This window comes from Medicago sativa, chromosome 7 (genome assembly GCF_051527215.1).
Source record: "Medicago sativa cultivar Bolivia chromosome 7, Bolivia_mono, whole genome shotgun sequence".
NCBI classification, from domain to species: Eukaryota; Viridiplantae; Streptophyta; class Magnoliopsida; order Fabales; family Fabaceae; genus Medicago; species Medicago sativa.
The window spans coordinates 60891203-60913164 of NC_140755.1; the positions used below are offsets into that span (position 1 = coordinate 60891203).

At 36.0% G+C, this 21962-nt stretch overlaps 1 pseudogene; it reads right to left on the reverse strand.

Moving 5' to 3' along the window:
• LOC146907357 (mediator of RNA polymerase II transcription subunit 7b-like) overlaps window positions 1-21962 on the reverse strand; it is a 45655-nt pseudogene that overhangs the window by 1914 nt on the left and 21779 nt on the right.

The window sequence follows — 21962 nt, forward strand, 5'->3', positions numbered from 1 at the left end:
TAACTTATACTCCGACACCGATACTTCTGTCTTACATATTTCCTTTTAAAAAAAAATAAAAAATAAAATAATAAGAAATAAAACTACAAGTCTGACAACGCTATCAAAAACATATTGTCTCTTCTAACCCAAAAAAATAGGGTTTCTCATGACCGCATAGCGATAGCTATTCCCTCTTTTAACCATTACCACCGATTGAATTCTAGTTTGTTTCTCTTGTCTCTAATGCTATTTTTCTTATGTTATTCTCTTTAATTGGGAAAAAAGTGTTTGTTTTCAATCTAAATTAATGTTAACTATTAAGTACTCAATATTAGACAAAGGTGTTCTTTTCTTATAGTACTTATGATGTTCTCTTTGGATGGTACTGATGATGTTTAGCTATATTCTATCTAATATGTGCTGAAAAAATATGTAATTGTCACCTGTTTTGATCATTTTCATTAATGTGAATGTTTGTTTATTATCATTTTTATTTATGATTATACATTGTGCATTTATACTATTAATTTTAAATTTAATTTTTTAATAACGTATCGAGGCCGTATCGTATACGGAATTTTGAAAAATTTCCCGTATCGCCGTATCAGTGTCGTATCGCCGTATCAGTGTCGTATCGTATCCGTATCGTGTCAGGTATGTGGGCTTCATTGATCCTTCTCTTTCCTACAGTGAAATCTCTAATCACTGATGTAAATGTGATTTGGTATTTAGTCTAGTCACATAACATGTAGCAAAGGAAAGTTGACAAACAAGCTAAAAGTGAGAAGAGCCAAGGCGACGTAACACTATGTAGTGACTTTTGTGACTGATGTAGTACTTCCTCAACACAGAACTATCAACTTAATACCTCCAAGGTTACTGCATTTATTTTATCAAGATCACCAAAACTGAAAATGTGAAGGATAAACCTACGGACTCCGCAAGACAACATACCAGCAAAGTAAGAAAAATATTCATGTGGACAGCAACGTAGTACGGAGGTTACCTAAACGAAGCATTCATGTGGACAGAAAGTAAAAAAAACTGTTCCAGAACCATCCAAAAGTCCACCGCAAGACAACATACCAGCAAAGTAAGAAAAATATTGAAATACATAATAGAAAACAAAAATTATCCATACAAAGCTTTTCCTTGGCTTTAAATGAGGCCTCCCAAGTGGATTGATAGAAAATTAGCAAGTGTACTAATTTAAATCGAGTAATAAAATAATTCGTTTCCTCAGGGACTCTTTTGATTTATACGTAATAAGAACGTTAAAACTAAGATATAATTAAATGGTGGTTTGCCGTAGGCAAATTGATTTTGAGTGCAATTTTGATTAAAAATGATTAAAACAAAGTTGGTTTGAGAAATAATAAAGAGAGATGATTAGGTCATTCGATTCATCTCCACATCGCTCATTAGCAACCTGTTTCTTAAATTTACGAATGCTTCCCAGTTAACGACAAATTAACAAAATGGCTTAGGTCAATCCCTTGATCCTAAGTCCTCTTATCTAATTATAATTCCCTAATCCCTTAGGTAAACATATAATCATCAAAGGATTTAAGTCTGTTAATTTTAGAATCACAACCTAACAACGTTCCATCCCTAGATTGTCCGTCAGATCGAACAGTATAACTATTTCTGAGTTACACATTAGTGTCAATAATCGTATAAACTCTTGAATCAATTATATTTGGTCAGAATCATAAAGGAATTAAGAACAAGATATACTGAATAAACTAGATTGACATTGTCATACCCCAAATTTTGACCACTTTGCTCTGTTTTTTCCCATTTTTGTCTATATTTCAAAACGGCTTAATTTCTTTTTTTTATTCGCTTTAACCAGTTAAAATTTCTTCAGTCGTTGTTTAGTAATTTAAAGTCTTTTATCTTGCAAGTAAAATTTTGTTCGCGCTTTATCTAGTTGAAATCGCTTTATTTGTTTTTTAGACATTTTAAATTTTTACGCGTGCTTTTAAAGTCTTTTATTCATTTCTTTGATAAATAGACCTTTTTAGGTAAATTCCTTTTGTCCGTATGATTAAACTGTTTAAAAAGTTTTGTTCGTGTTTTAAAACCACCGCGAGTTTTAGTCGTCTCAGTCGAAGTTTCGACAGCTTTAAATTTTATTACATTTTTTTTATCACTTTTATATTATTTTACAATTCTATTTTATTTTATTTCATTTTAACCATTTATTCTTTTTGCTTTTAATGTCATTTTTATTTTTTTTTATTAATAACTTGTTTTGTCTTAAGTCCATGTGTCCTTTGTTAATTGGTCCAAAAAGCATCTAATTCTTTCCTTTGTCTCCAAGTTTCTTCGAGGGTAACTTGGTCTTTAGTCCATTCATCTTTCATAACCTAGTTTTTTTACTATAAGTAGTGTTGCCAATCATTGGCAAAAGGGGGGCTGGCACAGAAATATTCACTGACACTCATTCCAGCTGCAGCAGGGTCTAAAACCCACACAAACACGTTTCCCTTTTTCTCTGATGAAAATGTAGATCGAAAAAACCCTTTCCTCAAAGACCATATAAACACGCAAGAACAAATGGAAATCCCAGCAACAATCATATAATCATAAAACCCAATCCAAAACCGCTAGTTAGAATTCAACCTTCATTCACAACAATTACAAATCCATTCACACAACACAGTGATTCGGCCAGATTCACAAATCAACCCATAATCACACCTAAACCATTCACGGCTTCAACTCTTACACAAACAACATTCAATCCATCACAATACTCACACCATTTTTCAGAGATCCAAACACATTCAACACAAAACTCATACACATACTGCTTCACGCACAATCCTTACATCAATAACATACAAGTCAGATCCAAAGCAGGGCGTGAAAAACACAGCAAAGCTTGAATCAAACACAACAACAATTGATTCCAGGAGTGACAAGTAGGAGCTGGTCCCTTTTCAGATTCAAACCACGAAGCAGCGAGAAGAAGAAGCTACGACGGAGACTCACGCATCTGAACCAAAGCTGAATCCGAGAAGAACACAATCGAACAAGAACACTAAAACAGCAGGCTCGGATCGATCGAAAGTAATCCCTCCTGTTTCCTCCAATGTTGTCCTAAGGTATCACTACTTCCTCTTTTTGGATTCAATCTGCGTTTGAATTTCCTTTTGTTTTGTTGTGTTTTAAACTTTTCACCTGAAATCAACTTCCTGAAATTCAAACCGATGTTTGTTTTCATACTTAAGTTCATCTTTCTCTGTTTTGCTTTGAAATCGAGCCTTGGATGGAGTTTTGTGAATTTGCCTGTGACTGTGTTGTTTTGTTTATGTATTTGCGAAAGTTTTAAAAGAGGAATGGGAGGAAGGGAGCGTTTTGTTACTGATGATGGGTTGGGAGGATTTTCTTAACAAGCAGCCACCGTTTTATATTGCTCCAACCCATACCCATCAGTAACCTAACCCGCTCCATCTACCCATACCCAGCTGCAGGCCCACTCTCTATTTCTGCGGCCCATTTTCTTTGTTTCTTGCTTGCTTACTGAATGCTGCACACACACCCTTGCATGCTCACTGCACCTCTCTATTCCTTTGAAAATTTTCCTTCGTACATGTTATATAAGTCTGCTTATTGATTTAATCGCATGCATTTTAGGACAATTTTTTTTTTCATGTCATGTATTAATGTATCTTGTTTTTAGGGCCTCATGCATCTTAGCTCAAATTTTATTTTTATCATACATTGTTCTATGGTTTGATGATTAACCCGATTCTGATCGTACGCATTATGGTTTATATAGGTTTTTAAACAAAAATCATTTCATGCATTTTAATTCAAAACGCTTTTATATCATGCGTCGTTTATCATGCACTTCAATTATATTTTCTTGCATTTTAACTCAAGAATCATTTTTCATATCATGCATTTTTATCCAATTCATTCAAATAACTAAATTCTTATCTCATGCATATTCTTACTTTTTTAGTTCATGAAGGCTCTTGAAAGATTTTACATCATGCATTTTTGGGGGTGTTCGAATCATTTTATCAACTCATGCATTTTTAAACCTATTTTGTGACTTTGCTCCAAGCATTTTAAATACTTTAATCTCCATCACTTTTATTTTGCTTTAATGTGTTAAAAGGCTTTATTTCATGCATTTTAAATACTTTTTGCTCCATAATACCTTGTGTTGATCTTGCTTTAATATTTCAATTCACGCTTCATATCTTGCTTTAATATTTCGACATCATGCTTTCTTTTTGATAATTCATACAATGCTTTTATATTCCTTATCATCCTATTATGCTTGCTTTACTTCTAGTATCATCTCATGCATTTTTATTCTTGCAATTTATTTAATTTCCATATCTTAGTGTGTATTTTAGGCATTGATGTAATTTATTTTTGAGCTTTTTATTTCTTGCTTTAGAATGCCCCTAGGATGGTATGTAATAATGTAGTAATTGCACACACCGACACAAGCACCGACACTACACCATTTTATTCGTTGCTTTATATTGCTTTATTTTTTCCGCATCGTTACGCTAGTTTACCGTTAGTTTAGTAAAATCTTTTTATCTCAAAAATCAAATGAGCAAAAGTCAAATTGTTTTCTTAATAAACCTTGGATCCAAATCCAAGTGGTTTTCCCTTTGTTTTCTTAATCAAATTCCTAAATGAATCTTAATTAAACTTAGACTAAATTTCTTAAATAAAATGAAACAACCTCACTCCAATTTTATTCTTCTATACCTTGAGGTCTCGCAACCATTCTTAAAACCATTTTCAAAATCAAATTAAAATCAACCTAACCAACAAAAAATATTTTTGAGAGAGAACTACGGCGGTTTTGATCCCTTTTAAGGGTACGTAGGCAGAGGCTTTATTCCTTTCAAATCGATCAAATAAAAATAACCAAAACTCCAACTTCTTCTCCCTCCATTCTTTCACTTCAACTTTAAACAATAAATTTTCAAATAAAAATAAAGTTAGAAAGAGGTTCTCACGGAGTACCGTGAACGACGCGGGTGCCTAACACCTTCCCGAATCGTAACCGACCCCCGGATCCAAAAAGGGTTTTTCAATCTCATTTTTCCCTTCCCAAGAATAAAATCGAGCAAGTCCGGTAGATTGAAGGTTCAAATCCAATCAATGGATTGACACCCGAAAATCTTGGTCTACAAAATGGCGACTCCGCTGGGGGTCCTATGCGGGTTAAGCCCACCTTTCTTCCTTTATTTTTGCTTTACTATTTTGTAAATATTTTTACTTTGTTACGTGAGGGGTGAGAAAAATAAAAGTCCTACTCCCGGACTTGAGTGAAACATAAGATAGGACGGAGTACGATCATAGTGCCATACCAGGAGCGGTCCTGCCTATGTGTGCATGTGATATAACTCCACTCAACGTGGGTTCAAGAGTAAATATACGTCACCATGAGCAGTCATGATTGGCGATATTATTTTTGAAACCCATCAAGCGTTGAGAACCTTTAGATTACCTTTAACCCATCTTGGCCTTTCTAGGACGGAGTGCGGTGGCTAAACCAAGAGCGGTCTTGACTTTAGTCGTCACGCGATACTACACTCAAACTAGACTTCCTTACGAATACTGTTGGTCTAGGAGCAGTCCTACGCACCGATAAGTTCATGAGGGTAGTTGTAATTTGGGAACTTGGTAGAACCCTTGTTACGAGTGAAATTCAAACCATAGTCCTTACCAAATGGCGTTGTTATCCCTTAACTCCAACATTGTTCATTGCATAATCATGCATACATGCATTCATCCATAATTTTTTTTTTCATCCATTAAAAAAATATTGAAGGATTTAGCCAAGCTTTTTGTAAACATTAAAGGTATGGAGCTTGTAAGAATGAGCACCAAGAAATACAACTTCAAAAATCTTAACTAAGCTTTTGCTTTTGTTAAGAACTTCTTCCTTGGGTTCGTTCTTAACTTTTGAAATGGAAACCAATTGCAATATCTTTACAAATCTTCAAATGAAACCATGTTCATCTTCAATGTTTACAATTTACTTTGATAAATCCTTCAATAACAAAAAAAGTGTACAGTTTTTTTTAAAAACATATCATGCATCATTTAGCATTCATAGTTTCTAGCATGTGTCTCATACTTTGGTTCTTTCTACAAAAGGTCAATCCATTAGTAAAGTGGTCCGATGTTTTCATCCAAGTTCGGCTCGCATATACAAACACTCGTGCAAACACAAAAGATGGATCAGCTTGAGCAAGAGGTCCACAAGCTTCGTGAAGAGGTGACAACCCTCCGGGCCGAGAATGAGATTTTGAGGAACTTAGTGTCTTTGATGACGGTTGCGCAGAGTCAGCCACTATCTCTTCTAGTTGGCAGCACTCAAGCTCAGACGGTTGCTTCCACTACCCCAATTTCAACAGTGTTTGCTAGTACTCCTCAACATGCTATGCTGGAAGGTTATCTCTGGAGTACACCTTTAAGTTCTAGTGAAGTATTCCATCCGGGTGTCTCTAAGGTTCAAGCTCCTTTTGTGCAACAGACAACGTCTATCCCTCAATTAGGCCCTTTGATCCCTCAAGCCACTATGACTTACTCATCACCGTTGATTCATACTACTCAGCAGGGCCCTGGGCCAATCTATCACTCAGAAAATGTGGTTGCATACGACCGGATAGCTGAACTGGAAGAAAAGTTTGACAGAATACAATTGGAATTGAAAGCTCTTCGTGGGAAAGAACTGTTTGGGAAAAATGCTTATGATCTTTGCTTGGTTCCCAATGTCGTGATACCACCCAAATTCAAGGTCCCTGATTTTGAGAAATACAAAGGGAACATTTGCCCTGAGCTTCATTTAGTAATGTACATGAGAAAGATGTCTGCTCAAGTAGGCAATGATGAGCTCCTTATCCACTGTTTCCAAGATAGTTTGACTGGTGCCGCACTGATATGGTATATGAGTCTGAGCAAGGATGATATCAAAACTTTCAGTGATTTGTGTGAGGCTTTCGTTCAGTGGTATAACTACAACTTGCACTTGGCCCCAAACAGAAAGGAACTACAGGCCATGACTCAGAATGATAATGAATCCTTCAAAGCTTATGCCCAACGTTGGAGAGATTTCGCTGAACAAGTTCGTCCACGTCTAGAAGAGAAAGAATTGACCGAGATTTTCCTGGAAACACTGGATCCGTTCTATTTTGAGCATATGCTTGCAAGTGCATCTGGCGATTTCGCGGGTATGATGACCGCGGGCATGCGTATTGAAGATTGGGTTCGAAAAGGACATTTGATCAAAGAAGTTGTTCCCACTAATGGTTCAGAAGAGGAAGACCAGGAAATGAGTGTGGCAGAAAGTCAGCCTCAACAACAGTATCTGGCTTATCATCCTGTGGCCGCTGTTATGCCTGTCACAAATGCTCTGCAAAGTTCGGGTTATCAACCCCAATTTCAGCAATATCAACAACAGCCCCGTCAACAGACTCAGAAAGCACCACAGTATGATCCGATTCCTATGAAGTATGAAAGGTTGCTTCCCTATTTGCTTGAGAGGAATCTTGTCCAGACCAGGCCACCTCCTCTAACACCGAAGAAATTGCCAAAGCGGTGGAGACCTGACCTCTTTTGTACTTTCCATCAAGGGGCACATGGTCATGATGTTGAGCACTGTTTCTCCTTGAAAATGGAAGTCCAGAAGCTGGTCAAAGATGATCTCATACCTTTTGAAAAGTTTGGAATTTGAATATGCAAGTTAATCCGCTATCGGATCTTGGAGCCTGATGTTGATACATGGAATGTTTAGCTGCAATTGGGTCTTTGCTGATGTTTATTTCTACTACTCGTTTGTTCAATCAATATGTTTGTTTGTTGCTTTATGTTTTTCAAAAAAAAATCTTTTCGTCCCACCCGAGACGGAAGTGAACTTGTTTAGGGCTTTTTGCTTTATGTATTGTCATCATTAATTAAAAGGTCGCTTTGATCCCGACTTTGTTTTTATTTTGTGCTTTTTCTGGAAAAATGGTAATACAAAAAAACCAAAAAAAATCTTTTTCTTTAAATCATTTCCACATGTATGCATAATCAAAATGTTTATATCAATAATCAAATCATGCATTAATAAACCCGTTGAACACTTGAACCATGTGCTATCTCTCGACTTTGAGTTCCTAGTATCTGAGGTTGAAGAGGAGGATGATGAAGAAGTTTTCAATGAGATTTCTCGCCTACTGGGGCATCTTGGCCATCGAAACTGCAAATATCGAGAAAGATCGTCCTGAAGAGGACTTTCATACACAAAGACTGGCATGAGATGCTTCCATCTGCCTTGCAGGGATATTGTACTTCAAGTGCACACTTTAACAGGGGCAACCCCCCCACCATCCCTCAGTTTATAAAGGCAGTACTCTACAGGGAGGTCAAAGTCCTGTCGACAGAGGTTCCAATGAAAGCTAAGCTTGGTTGAATTCAAAAGTGTTATTGTCGTGTGCCACCGACAGTTATATCAAGTATTTGACAAAGAAGGCTCGTCCCCGTGAAAGTCAAGAAAGTGGCTTTGCGCTAAAAAATGTGTTACCTGATTCCAGGGGCAATGTATGCCTAATTACCAAGGATAGTGATGAATTTGTGTGCCCTATGAATGCCAGTGCAGTCAAGAAATACTTTGTTAAAATGAAAAGCTCGATAAGTCGCAAACTGGAAAAAGCGGCTTAGGCAAAAAAGAGCGTCTCGATGGATTGAAAACCTGAAAGGGCGGTCCATGCAAAAATTAGAGACATGAAAAAAAAAAGAAATAAAAAATCAGCTCGATAAGTCGCAAACATTAAAAAAGCGGCTTAGGCAAAAAAGAGCGTCTCGATGGACTGAAAACCCGAAAGGGCGGTCCATGCAAAAGTTAGAGACATGTAAAAAAAAAGTGATAAAAAAAAATGTGTTTATCCTGATAGGTTGACACCCGCAAGGGTGACCTACGCAAAAGTTAAGGATTGTGACAAAGTAACTGCATCTGGTCGGACATGACTCACTTGGGGCAATTCAGCCGTCAAAAGGTGTCCGATTTATGGCAAGGTAACTGCATCAATTCAGATATGATTCATCTGGGGCATTTTCAACTGTCAAAAGACCTTCGACATGAAGCATCTGCAAATCAAAGACTCGGAACAGTGGAATTCAAAGTTGTTAGAGAGCATAGCGGTTATCGTGTTCAATGTACCTTTTCCAATATAATTAACATTTTCCAAACTTTTTAAAATCTTTGGAACCACGCCTTTGGCAGGTCACCACTCCTTTACATCTAATTTGAGTCTGTGCCCATTTATTTGAAATTCTCATTTATTCTGTTTGCATAATTTTCTTCTATTTTTGATGTGAATACTTAAGGCAAAAAAAAAAATCTTTTTTAATGTCCTTTGAAAAGCATAAACAACAGGTACATATTCTTTGAACTTATGAGTAAGAGAAGCATACATCAGCATTCGTCCCAAGGACAGTTAAACTCTGCAAGATAGTTATGAACAAGTGTTGTGCGATGACCTCTGTCAAGAAAAAAAAGAGAAAAAAGAATACAAAAAAAAAAGAAGAGCTCGCTAAGTCGAAAACCCGAAAGGGCGGTTTAAGCCAAAAATGAGCGTCCCGGTGGACTGAAAACCCGAAAAGGGCGGTCCAGGCAAAAATTAGGGGCATAAAAAAATATATATATACTCCCGGTGGATTGAAAACCTGAAAGGGCGATCCAGGAAAAAGTTAGGGATTTTCAAAAAAAAAAAAAAGAGAAAAGCAATACAAAAAATGAAAAAGAAAATAAAGACAGGGGCATCACAGTTCAAGTGGGCCAAATGGAAAGAATGCACTTCGTGCTGGTTTACAAGTGGCGACTTCTGCCAAAATGATTGATTGATGTATTTTATCCCTTAGAGATGGCGACTTCTGCCAAATTGTTGATTGATGAGCTATTTCCCCAAGTGGATCGATTATTGGGCATTCTCCTTTTTGCGGTTTGATTAATGGGTTGTGTCTCCCTTAAATGTTTTGATTATTGGGCTCTTTATCCCATCAGCTGGTTTGAACGTGGGCTTTATCCCCATCAGTGGTTTGTTTGAGGGGCTTTACCCCAACAATGTCTTGATTCATCTCCAGTAATGTTATCCCCAAAGAAGATTGCCGAGTGTTTGTACTGTGGTGCCAGCCCATCTCTCATCTTACCTATCCTGTTTTCTTTCATCAAGTCCACCTGTCATATACAGTCATACATTCATACATTCATGTACTCATACATTCATTCATACACATATTCATGCATATAAACATCCAAGCACACATAACTTGCATACAAATATCATTCATACATGATTGCATTGACCACCTTGTGTCTTATTTCAATTGTATTTCAAAAGTGTCATCCCCAGTTGTGTCTGATCCAGAGAGGTCACCAATCAAACTTTTTTTTTCAAGTGTCGGTTTCTACAAATGACCATTGTGTAAATACATTTCAATTTCCCCAGCATCTGTCCAATTTTATTTGGTTTATCTTCATACAACTATCTTACAGATAGTAGACAACTATTCATTTGTCTTCATACAGCTATCTTACAGATAGTAGACATTGTTTCTCTCATTTGTCTTCATACAGCTATCTTACAGATAGTAGACACTGTTTCTCTCATTTGTCTTCATACAACTATCTTACAGATAGTAGACAGCCATTCATTTGTCTTCATACAACTATCTTATAGATAGTAGACATTGTATCTTTCATTTGTCTTCATACAACTATCTTACAGATAGTAGACAACTTTTCTCTCATTTGTCTTCATACAGCTATCTTACAGATAGTAGGCAACATCTCTTTCATTCGTCTTCATACAACTATCTTACAGGTAGTAGGCGATGTCTCTTTCATAATTCTTACCTTCATACAGCTATCATTGTGCGATAGTAGGTATTATCTGTCTTTTTGACTTCATGCTGCTATCAGTGCGATAGTAGACAACCCTTTGTTCCCCAGTGAACCTGTTCTACCCCCAGAAGAGTCTGAATCCCTTCCTTCTGTTCGTCTTTGCCCAGTAAAGGTAATAAACATGTGTTTATCTTTTTTGTGATGTCGTCTTTATCACGGGCTGTTGGTATTAGACAAGCTTTATTTTCCGTGTCAAGCTTTACTTTCCATTTCAAGCTTTATTTTCCGTCTCAAGCTTTATCTTCCGTCTGAGCTTTATCTTCCGTTCAAGCTTTATCTTCCGCATTTTCGTCCTTACCACGACAGTTGGTAATAGACAAGCTTTATCCTCCGCATGTTGTCTTTACCACGGAAGTCGGTAATAGACAAGCTTTATCTCCCCAGTGATACTTATCAGTTTGCTCCCCAGTCAGTTTATTTTTGTCGTCTTTGCATTCATGCTTGCATCGTTTGCATTCATATCATTATATTCATTGCATTCTCAGCTTTTCAACTGGTCAAAATTCGGTGTACTTAGTATTTAAGTCTCTTCAACCCATCGATTTAAAAGTCTTCTTTCAAATCTTCGTGACGAAGAAACTTAAATAGGGGCATCTGTCATACCCCAAATTTTGACCACTTTGCTCTGTTTTTTCCCATTTTTGTCTATATTTCAAAACGGCTTAATTTCTTTTTTTTTATTCGCTTTAACCAGTTAAAATTTCTTCAGTCGTTGTTTAGTAATTTAAAGTCTTTTATCTTGCAAGTAAAATTTTGTTCGCGCTTTATCTAGTTGAAATCGCTTTATTTGTTTTTTAGACATTTTAAATTTTTACGCGTGCTTTTAAAGTCTTTTATTCATTTCTTTGATAAATAGACCTTTTTAGGTAAATTCCTTTTGTCCGTATGATTAAACTGTTTAAAAAGTTTTGTTCGTGTTTTAAAACCACCGCGAGTTTTAGTCGTCTCAGTCGAAGTTTCGACAGCTTTAAATTTTATTACATTTTTTTTTATCACTTTTATATTATTTTACAATTCTATTTTATTTTATTTCATTTTAACCATTTATTCTTTTTGCTTTTAATGTCATTTTTATTTTTTTTTATTAATAACTTGTTTTGTCTTAAGTCCATGTGTCCTTTGTTAATTGGTCCAAAAAGCATCTAATTCTTTCCTTTGTCTCCAAGTTTCTTCGAGGGTAACTTGGTCTTTAGTCCATTCATCTTTCATAACCTAGTTTTTTTACTATAAGTAGTGTTGCCAATCATTGGCAAAAGGGGGGCTGGCACAAAAATATTCACTGACACTCATTCCAGCTGCAGCAGGGTCTAAAACCCACACAAACACGTTTCCCTTTTTCTCTGATGAAAATGTAGATCGAAAAAACCCTTTCCTCAAAGACCATATAAACACGCAAGAACAAATGGAAATCCCAGCAACAATCATATAATCATAAAACCCAATCCAAAACCGCTAGTTAGAATTCAACCTTCATCCACAACAATTACAAATCCATTCACACAACACAGTGATTCGGCCAGATTCACAAATCAACCCATAATCACACCTAAACCATTCACGGCTTCAACTCTTACACAAACAACATTCAATCCATCACAATACTCACACCATTTTTCAGAGATCCAAACACATTCAACACAAAACTCATACACATACTGCTTCACGCACAATCCTTACATCAATAACATACAAGTCAGATCCAAAGCAGGGCGTGAAAAACACAGCAAAGCTTGAATCAAACACAACAACAATTGATTCCAGGAGTGACAAGTAGGAGCTGGTCCCTTTTCAGATTCAAACCACGAAGCAGCGAGAAGAAGAAGCTACGACGGAGACTCACGCATCTGAACCAAAGCTGAATCCGAGAAGAACACAATCGAACAAGAACACTAAAACAGCAGGCTCGGATCGATCGAAAGTAATCCCTCTTGTTTCCTCCAATGTTGTCCTAAGGTATCACTACTTCCTCTTTTTGGATTCAATCTGCGTTTGAATTTCCTTTTGTTTTGTTGTGTTTTAAACTTTTCACCTGAAATCAACTTCCTGAAATTCAAACCGATGTTTGTTTTCATACTTAAGTTCATCTTTCTCTGTTTTGCTTTGAAATCGAGCCTTGGATGGAGTTTTGTGAATCTGCCTGTGACTGTGTTGTTTTGTTTATGTATTTGCGAAAGTTTTAAAAGAGGAATGGGAGGAAGGGAGCGTTTTGTTACTGATGATGGGTTGGGAGGATTTTATTAACAAGCAGCCACCGTTTTATATTGCTCCAACCCATACCCATCAGTAACCTAACCCGCTCCATCTACCCATACCCAGCTGCAGGCCCACTCTCTATTTCTGCGGCCCATTTTCTTTGTTTCTTGCTTGCTTACTGAATGCTGCACACACACCCTTGCATGCTCACTGCACCTCTCTATTCCTTTGAAAATTTTCCTTCGTACATGTTATATAAGTCTGCTTATTGATTTAATCGCATGCATTTTAGGACAAATTTTTTTTCATGTCATGTATTAATGTATCTTGTTTTTAGGGCCTCATGCATCTTAGCTCAAATTTTATTTTTATCATACATTGTTCTATGGTTTGATGATTAACCCGATTCTGATCGTACGCATTATGGTTTATATAGGTTTTTAAACAAAAATCATTTCATGCATTTTAATTCAAAACGCTTTTATATCATGCGTCGTTTATCATGCACTTCAATTATATTTTCTTGCATTTTAACTCAAGAATCATTTTTCATATCATGCATTTTTATCCAATTCATTCAAATAACTAAATTCTTATCTCATGCATATTCTTACTTTTTTAGTTCATGAAGGCTCTTGAAAGATTTTACATCATGCATTTTTGGGGGTGTTCGAATCATTTTATCAACTCATGCATTTTTAAACCTATTTTGTGACTTTGCTCCAAGCATTTTAAATACTTTAATCTCCATCACTTTTATTTTGCTTTAATGTGTTAAAAGGCTTTATTTCATGCATTTTAAATACTTTTTGCTCCATAATACCTTGTGTTGATCTTGCTTTAATATTTCAATTCACGCTTCATATCTTGCTTTAATATTTCGACATCATGCTTTCTTTTTGATAATTCATACAATGCTTTTATATTCCTTATCATCCTATTATGCTTGCTTTACTTCTAGTATCATCTCATGCATTTTTATTCTTGCAATTTATTTAATTTCCATATCTTAGTGTGTATTTTAGGCATTGATGTAATTTATTTTTGAGCTTTTTATTTCTTGCTTTAGAATGCCCCTAGGATGGTATGTAATAATGTAGTAATTGCACACACCGACACAAGCACCGACACTACACCATTTTATTCGTTGCTTTATATTGCTTTATTTTTTCCGCATCGTTACGCTAGTTTACCGTTAGTTTAGTAAAATCTTTTTATCTCAAAAATCAAATGAGCAAAAGTCAAATTGTTTTCTTAATAAACCTTGGATCCAAATCCAAGTGGTTTTCCCTTTGTTTTCTTAATCAAATTCCTAAATGAATCTTAATTAAACTTAGACTAAATTTCTTAAATAAAATGAAACAACCTCACTCCAATTTTATTCTTCTATACCTTGAGGTCTCGCAACCATTCTTAAAACCATTTTCAAAATCAAATTAAAATCAACCTAACCAACAAAAAATATTTTTGAGAGAGAACTACGGCGGTTTTGATCCCTTTTAAGGGTACGTAGGCAGAGGCTTTATTCCTTTCAAATCGATCAAATAAAAATAACCAAAACTCCAACTTCTTCTCCCTCCATTCTTTCACTTCAACTTTAAACAATAAATTTTCAAATAAAAATAAAGTTAGAAAGAGGTTCTCACGGAGTACCGTGAACGACGCGGGTGCCTAACACCTTCCCGAATCGTAACCGACCCCCGGATCCAAAAAGGGTTTTTCAATCTCATTTTTCCCTTCCCAAGAATAAAATCGAGCAAGTCCGGTAGATTGAAGGTTCAAATCCAATCAATGGATTGACACCCGAAAATCTTGGTCTACAGACATTCATAGAACGTAAGAGTTTCAAGTTACATTAACATGAGCTAGTACATAATCATCTATTGACCTAATCACAAAGGATTTAGCTACTCATGGGTAAAGCACAAATAACTACTGATAAAGAAGAATTCATTACATGAAATTTGATAACCGGCTATGAGTTTTGATGGTCTCCCACCTTCTGCTCAGTGATCTAGCTCCAAAAGTCAGTTTTTCTCCGTAAAATTTCCAACTTTTCCTTCAGAATAGAACCGGGATTTTATAGAAAATAATCTGGATCAGGACAAATCGTAGTACGATGCTCCAAATTGGAGCACGATTGGTCATTAAGCTTCAAAGCCAACCAGACGCGCCTTCACAATCGGAGCACGATGAGATTCCATCGTAGCCCGATTTTTTCAGTAGCCACAGCCTTCAAAATTTTGGTGAAATCGTAGCCCGATGCTCATAGATCGGAGCACGATTCTTTTCTTCGCTTGCAACATTAGACATGTCATTGTGGCTTTTAACACATGCATAATCACCTGAACTTAGCTCAAAATAGCATAAAAACTGAAATAAAAGTATGTATGACCTAGTGTCATCACAACCCCAAACTTGCATCATTACTTGCCATCAGGAATAAACTTTAAAATTGAAATTTAACAGTAAAATAGCATTTACCTCAACAATGGCAGTGTCAAAATTTCATCTTCTTGTTAGTAACTAGAGGACTAACATGCTTGCCAAATATCATCCCATAACTTCATGCACATTATGAATAAGGGTACACACTATCGACAAGCTCATCACTATATTACCAAAATTTGAAAAACTTCTAAACATCAATCAAAGTTGCATCATTTTTCACACTTTTAAGGACTTTCAAGGTGTAACGGGGCCAAGGTTAACGGTGGGATCATTTGGGAAGTAGGCTTAACACAACACTTTTAGGAGATACACTACTTTCTTAACAATAAACCACCACAATATGGGACCACTTGACAAACATCTAGGGAAATTAGAGAACACGTGAAGCTCCTAGATCACTTATAATTACAACTCTTGTCTCAATTTATTATACAACTTTTTTTTTTGTAAGTTGATATCTGTACTTCAACTTGATTTCAATTTTTTTTTTGATGAGACATAGTGATCTTTTATCATTTTTTTGTTCTCTAGACCCCCTACCCCAAACTTATAAAGTTGCTATCCCGTGAGCAACCCCAAACTTATATTTTTGCCAACATATCACAATGCGTAACTCCAACAAATATTGGGTTTAAAATCCTAAAGCTTCTAGGCATGTAATGTAGTTTGTAACCGAAACAACGGGGTCTAACCTATTGGCTCAAAGTTGGCTTAAAAAAGGAATATTCAATGCACAAGGTAGGCTTCAAAGGTTCAAGGTACAAGCACTTTGCCTTAGTGTGTTATAAGATGCAACCAATTGACATAAAGAAAATTCGCAAATCCTAGAAATAGTATCAGCATGGAACACTCATGTTTGTGAAAATTGAAAAGAAAAAAAAAATAAGAATTTGGCTAATGAATTTACAGGCCGAGATTTATGGAAGTTGTGACAATTCACGTTGCCGTACACTTCATTGTTGAACCTTGTGCAAGCTCTACCTCCTTTGAACTTTTGACACACCGTTGATTAACCATATGCTACAAAACTGGTAAACTTCAGAATCAAAGTAAATTCATTAATAATAGACAAATGCAGATGCAATTACAAAACACATGGGAGTTTAACATTTAACACACTAGCAGCAATCACACATGATTATTTTGTTGCCTTTTTTTTTTTAAATTCAAATTACTAAAACAAAGCGAAAATAAACACTAAACTACTAAAATGAAGAGTGAAAAATCACTCGTCATGCTGGCCTTGGTGGTCATCTTGGGGAAAATCATATGGATGTGGAGGAATGTAACACCCAGTTTTCCCAATATAAAAATTTCTTACATAAATCAGAGTATTCACATAACGGAATGTCACATTTCTCAAAAATCTCAAGCATGAATAAATAACAATTTATTCTTCATAAAAATAGTCATTATAATTATTCAAAACTTCGCAGCGGAATTAATTCAATAACATAAAAGTCTTGGCACACAGGCCTCATCGTAAAATCTCATAAATCAAAGTCAACATCATTGTCATAAAACTTCATAAATAATACGTAAGGAATAGAAAACAATAACAAAGATCCCCATCCCGTTCGTATCAGAGCACCTAAAGACACAGTGAGGGTAGCCACTCACGACAGCAAAGCACATCTACTTAATCTTTATCATCTGCAAGTTACCCATACGAAGAGCAACATTTTCAAGCAGAAGGGGTGAGATTTCACATTCAATAATAGCAAGTAACAATTCATAAAAGAATAATCAATAACATATATTCAACATTAAATAAACATCACATAACATCATTTAATAAGGATAAAAACAACATCAACATCATAAACATCAACAACAACTACAACTTCTCAATTAAACATCAGTTACATTATGCAATGACAACTCTACAATGCAACAACAACTTCTCATCTTAAAACAACAACATCTAGACAATGCAATATGCATGTGGTACCATCAGGGCATTAAGCCCCCATCTCTAAGGTCATAAAAGGACCTGTCGGGAATTAAGCCCCCATCTCTAAGGTCATAAAAGGACCTGTCAGGCATTAAGCCCCCATCTCTAAGGTCATAAAAGAACCTGTTAGGCATTAAGTCCCCATCTCTGACTATTATTATGCAACGACACGACTTGAATGCAACATCTTAACAACATAACGTCTTAACATCGTAACATCTTATAAGACTCCTCAACTTAGACTGACCTTTACATCTTAAATAAGGTTCAACAACAACATACAACAGATAAACAATTCACAACATTTCATGATTGATGAATGAACAACAACAACTTAAACATCTTAAATATTCCACATAATACATATATATTAATATCACATTAATAATCATATTAATCATCTCAATTCAATAATAACAGCAACATATGCAGCACTAATAAAGTCATATCATATGAGCATCATAACATAACAGTATAAATGATAACAATAGCATCTTAGGCATCGCACTAACATAAGCATCATAAATAACACATATAGTGCATATATAACAATGTCACATCATTAATAATCTTATTCATCTTAACTTAGGTTTTCTGGACAACTTCTAATAATCTAGACATCCTTCATTTTCTACTCAAAGTCCCTCTCAAAGCTACTCGTGCGAAAGGATCGCAATTAAAATAATTTGGGCAACTAATCAGACTTGCTCGCGAGGCACGCACTTACCCCCTCTCTGGAATCCTTCTAAAGCACTTGCTCGCAGTGGCGAGCTACCCTGCTCGCGGTGGCGAGCTCCTAAGATCGCGAGGCGAGTGTCATTGCTCGCGAGGGCGAGCACATACCCCCTTACTGGAACTCAAAACAACGCTTGCTCGCGAGGCGAGTTGGTTTGCTTGCGAGGCGAGTAGAATGGTCTTGCTCGCTATGGCGAGCGATAATGCTCGCGAGGCGAGCGATGAACTTCATCACTCACGAGGCGAGTGTTGCTGCTCGCGGAGGCGAGCGATGAATGTCAGGTTCGGGCAGAATTCCAATTTTTTCAAAATTTCACCTAATCACATGGTTCTAACCTCAAAACAGCTTCTAAACATCACCCTATGATTTATCTAAGGTATGTACATCATTTTTACATCAATTCAACGGTTTTACATCATCTAATCATCAAAATCGCTCATAAACCCTAATTCTTAAATCCTCACAAACTCAACCTAAAACATGTTAATTGTAATCTAATGATTCACAGACTTATTATTATTGCAACATAGTCTCACCTTTACCTTAAATTTACTCCTGAATTAGCAGCAGCGTTCTTCTCTCCTAATGTCTTCTCTAACTTCTCCCTTTGTTCTCCTCTTTTCCAAAAAGCGGTTTAACGTAAAAACTCTTTCTAACATAAGCTTCCTTATTTATAATACTAAATGCTCTTCCTAAATATGTTTAGGCCCAATAACTCTTTCTTCTTTCTATTCTAACCCCCAAATCTACTTACTCTAATAATTCTCATACTCTAATAAATAATAGAATAAAGTCACTTAATAATATTAATACACCAAATAACAAATAATAACATATTTCATCAATATATATGTATATAATATTTTAACACCAAGTAACAAATATATCTCTACATCAAGTAACAAATATATTTCTACACAAATAACAAATATATATATATATATATATATAATTCTACACAAATAACAAATATATTTCTACACTAGATAACATATATATATTTCCACACAAAATAACATATATATTTCTACACAAAATAACTAATATATTTTTACACCAAATAACACATATTAGCATATTTCATCAAAATATATATTATAAATCAAATAATAATAATACACTAAAAATACAATAATTTAATAAAATAATAATTAAAGAAATAGGGCGTTACAAGGAACATCTGATAAAATGCCTGCAAAATCCATATTTTCACCATAGTCATAGTCCTCCTCAATGTCTTTCTCTCTCTGCTTAGCTCTTTCCTTATTCTCCTGGAAGTAACTCCTCATGTCATCTCTAGAGTTAAACCTCTCATAAGAACTACCCGGCTTCTTCTTGTGCTGAATTTCCATCTTGGAGAATTGTTGAGAGAACTGCGGGGGCTCAATGTACAACTGAGAAGAAGCCTCATCCATCAAATTTGCTGATGTAAAAATGTATTTTGCCAGCATGGGATGTAGAGGTGAATAGTCACCCTCTGGTTATTGGTGCTGTTGATGGTGTGCCTCTGGCGATGCAACTTTTGGCCCCTTCTTTTCCAACCATGCCATCGTCGAATTAGTGATAGGTAGGTGAGATTTAAGATACACATCTACAGGTTCCGGTAATACACTCGTGTTGTGACACAAGGGATTAATCAAATAAGAGTGCCCAAAAGAAGTGTTTTTGGTAATTATACCATTGATGTTATATGTTATCATCTGCTCATGCTCAGAAAACAACACCAAGGGAATATAAGCGCTAACAAGTATCATCTCTACAACAGAGGAAGTACTAACAATGGTGGATAGAATGAAAGATGTCCAAGATCTAGGTACAGGTAGCAGTTCAGCGGTGTCAATCCTTTGAGGGTTGTATGTTGGTTGATTTCTTACCAAACTTATCCCTTCCTTCATTAGCCCCACGAGCAGCCCATCTCATTCTTCTTTACTACTAGGCCAATTATCTGATAATCTCATCCTTTCAACGTCGCAGACCTCAGGCACTGGTAACCCCAAAACCCGGTTAATCTTATAGGAACTAAAATCAATCCTCTTCCCTCAAATACGACTCACATAACTTCCCTCTTTCTCACTGACAACATTTGCAAAAAATTCCATTACTATTGATTTGTTACTCGACTTGCCCACCATAGCATTCAAACTCTCCCAACCTTTCTCTTTCAAAGTTCTCTCAAAAGTATTGTACCTAGTTAATTTCTTGAGATCAAACGCTTTTTTACCGGTGAAATCCAACTCCTTAATAACCTGAAACCTTTCCTCAACTGCTTCAAAAGTGAATCTCTTATAAGTGGGTGGTTGAGTTTGTGGTGGTTGAACTGGTGGTTGATTTGGTGGTGGAGGGTTTGATGAGGATGCCTTGGTTTGATTTCTGGTTCTTTTCCTTAATTGCAAATCAGTGTTATTCAATGTTTTGGCCATTTGTGTGAATTTGGGTGAAGTTTTCGTTGTATATTGAAGGTGTTTGAGAAAATGGGTATAAGAAAGTTGCGTGAATTTGAGGTTTAGGGATGGTTTGGCTTGAATTTGTGATGATGAATTAGTGTTGTTTGAGTTAGGAGGATGAAGATAGGGTGAGGTTTGAGTGGAGATGGTGATTCACGGTTTCAGTTGGAAAATTTGGCAGAGTTTCACCTCAATTCGTGACAGGAAGTGGAGAGATATGGTTCATGTATTTATAGAGCAGCAAAATGTTTTCAAAAATCATAGCCCGATCCCAACAATTCGTAGCCTGACTTTTCCAGTAACAAACATGTTTATTTTGTTCCCAAAAGTCGTAGCCCGATACATGTGCATCGCAGTCCGATTTTTGGGAGTTTTTTTTTTTTTTTATAAATATCGTAGTATGATTTGTGGGATATCGTACTCCAATTTTTTCCGAGAGCAAATTTTATTTGAGACAGCAAATCATAGCCCGATTCTTATTCCATCGTGCTACGATTTCGCTTTTGTTTCCAACTCTCTAAATTTTTTTTATTTATTTTTATACATAAAAACGTAAAAATTTACCTGAACCATAATTTAAGTGTGTTGTCTCCCACTCAGCGCTCATTTTTTGTCATTATCTTGACTTCAGGTGACCTCCTAAAAGTCTGTAAGTACCAGACCTACCCTTTTCTTGGGCAAGTCACCTCCGTGATAGGGCTTTAACCTTTTCCCATTCACCTTAAAACTTCTCTCACCATCAGGTGTCATCACCTCAACAGCTCCGTGTTGTGACACATCCTTCACTATGAATGGTCCAGACCACTTGGACTTCAATTTACCTGGAAACAACTTCAACCGAGAATTGAACAATAATACTGGTTGCCCAACATAAAACTCTCTATGGACAAGGTTGCGGTCATGATAGTTTTTTTGTTCTTTCTTTATAAATTAGCGCATTTTCATACGCCTACAACCTCATTTCTTCCAATTCATCTAGTTTAAGGAGTCTTTTCTTACCAGCTAGTGTATGATCAAAATTTAAAAATTTAATCACCCAATAGGATTTGTGTTCCAACTCAACTGGTAAATGACAAGCTTTCCCATAAACTAACTGATATGACAAAAAACTAATATGAGTTTTAAAAGCAGTTATTTAAGCCCACAGTGCATCATCAAGTTTCTTAGACCAATCTTTCCTAGATGATGCTACTGTTTTCTCTAGGATTTGTTTCAGTTGTCTATTAGACACTTCCACCTGCCCATTGGTCTGAGGATGATAGGGAG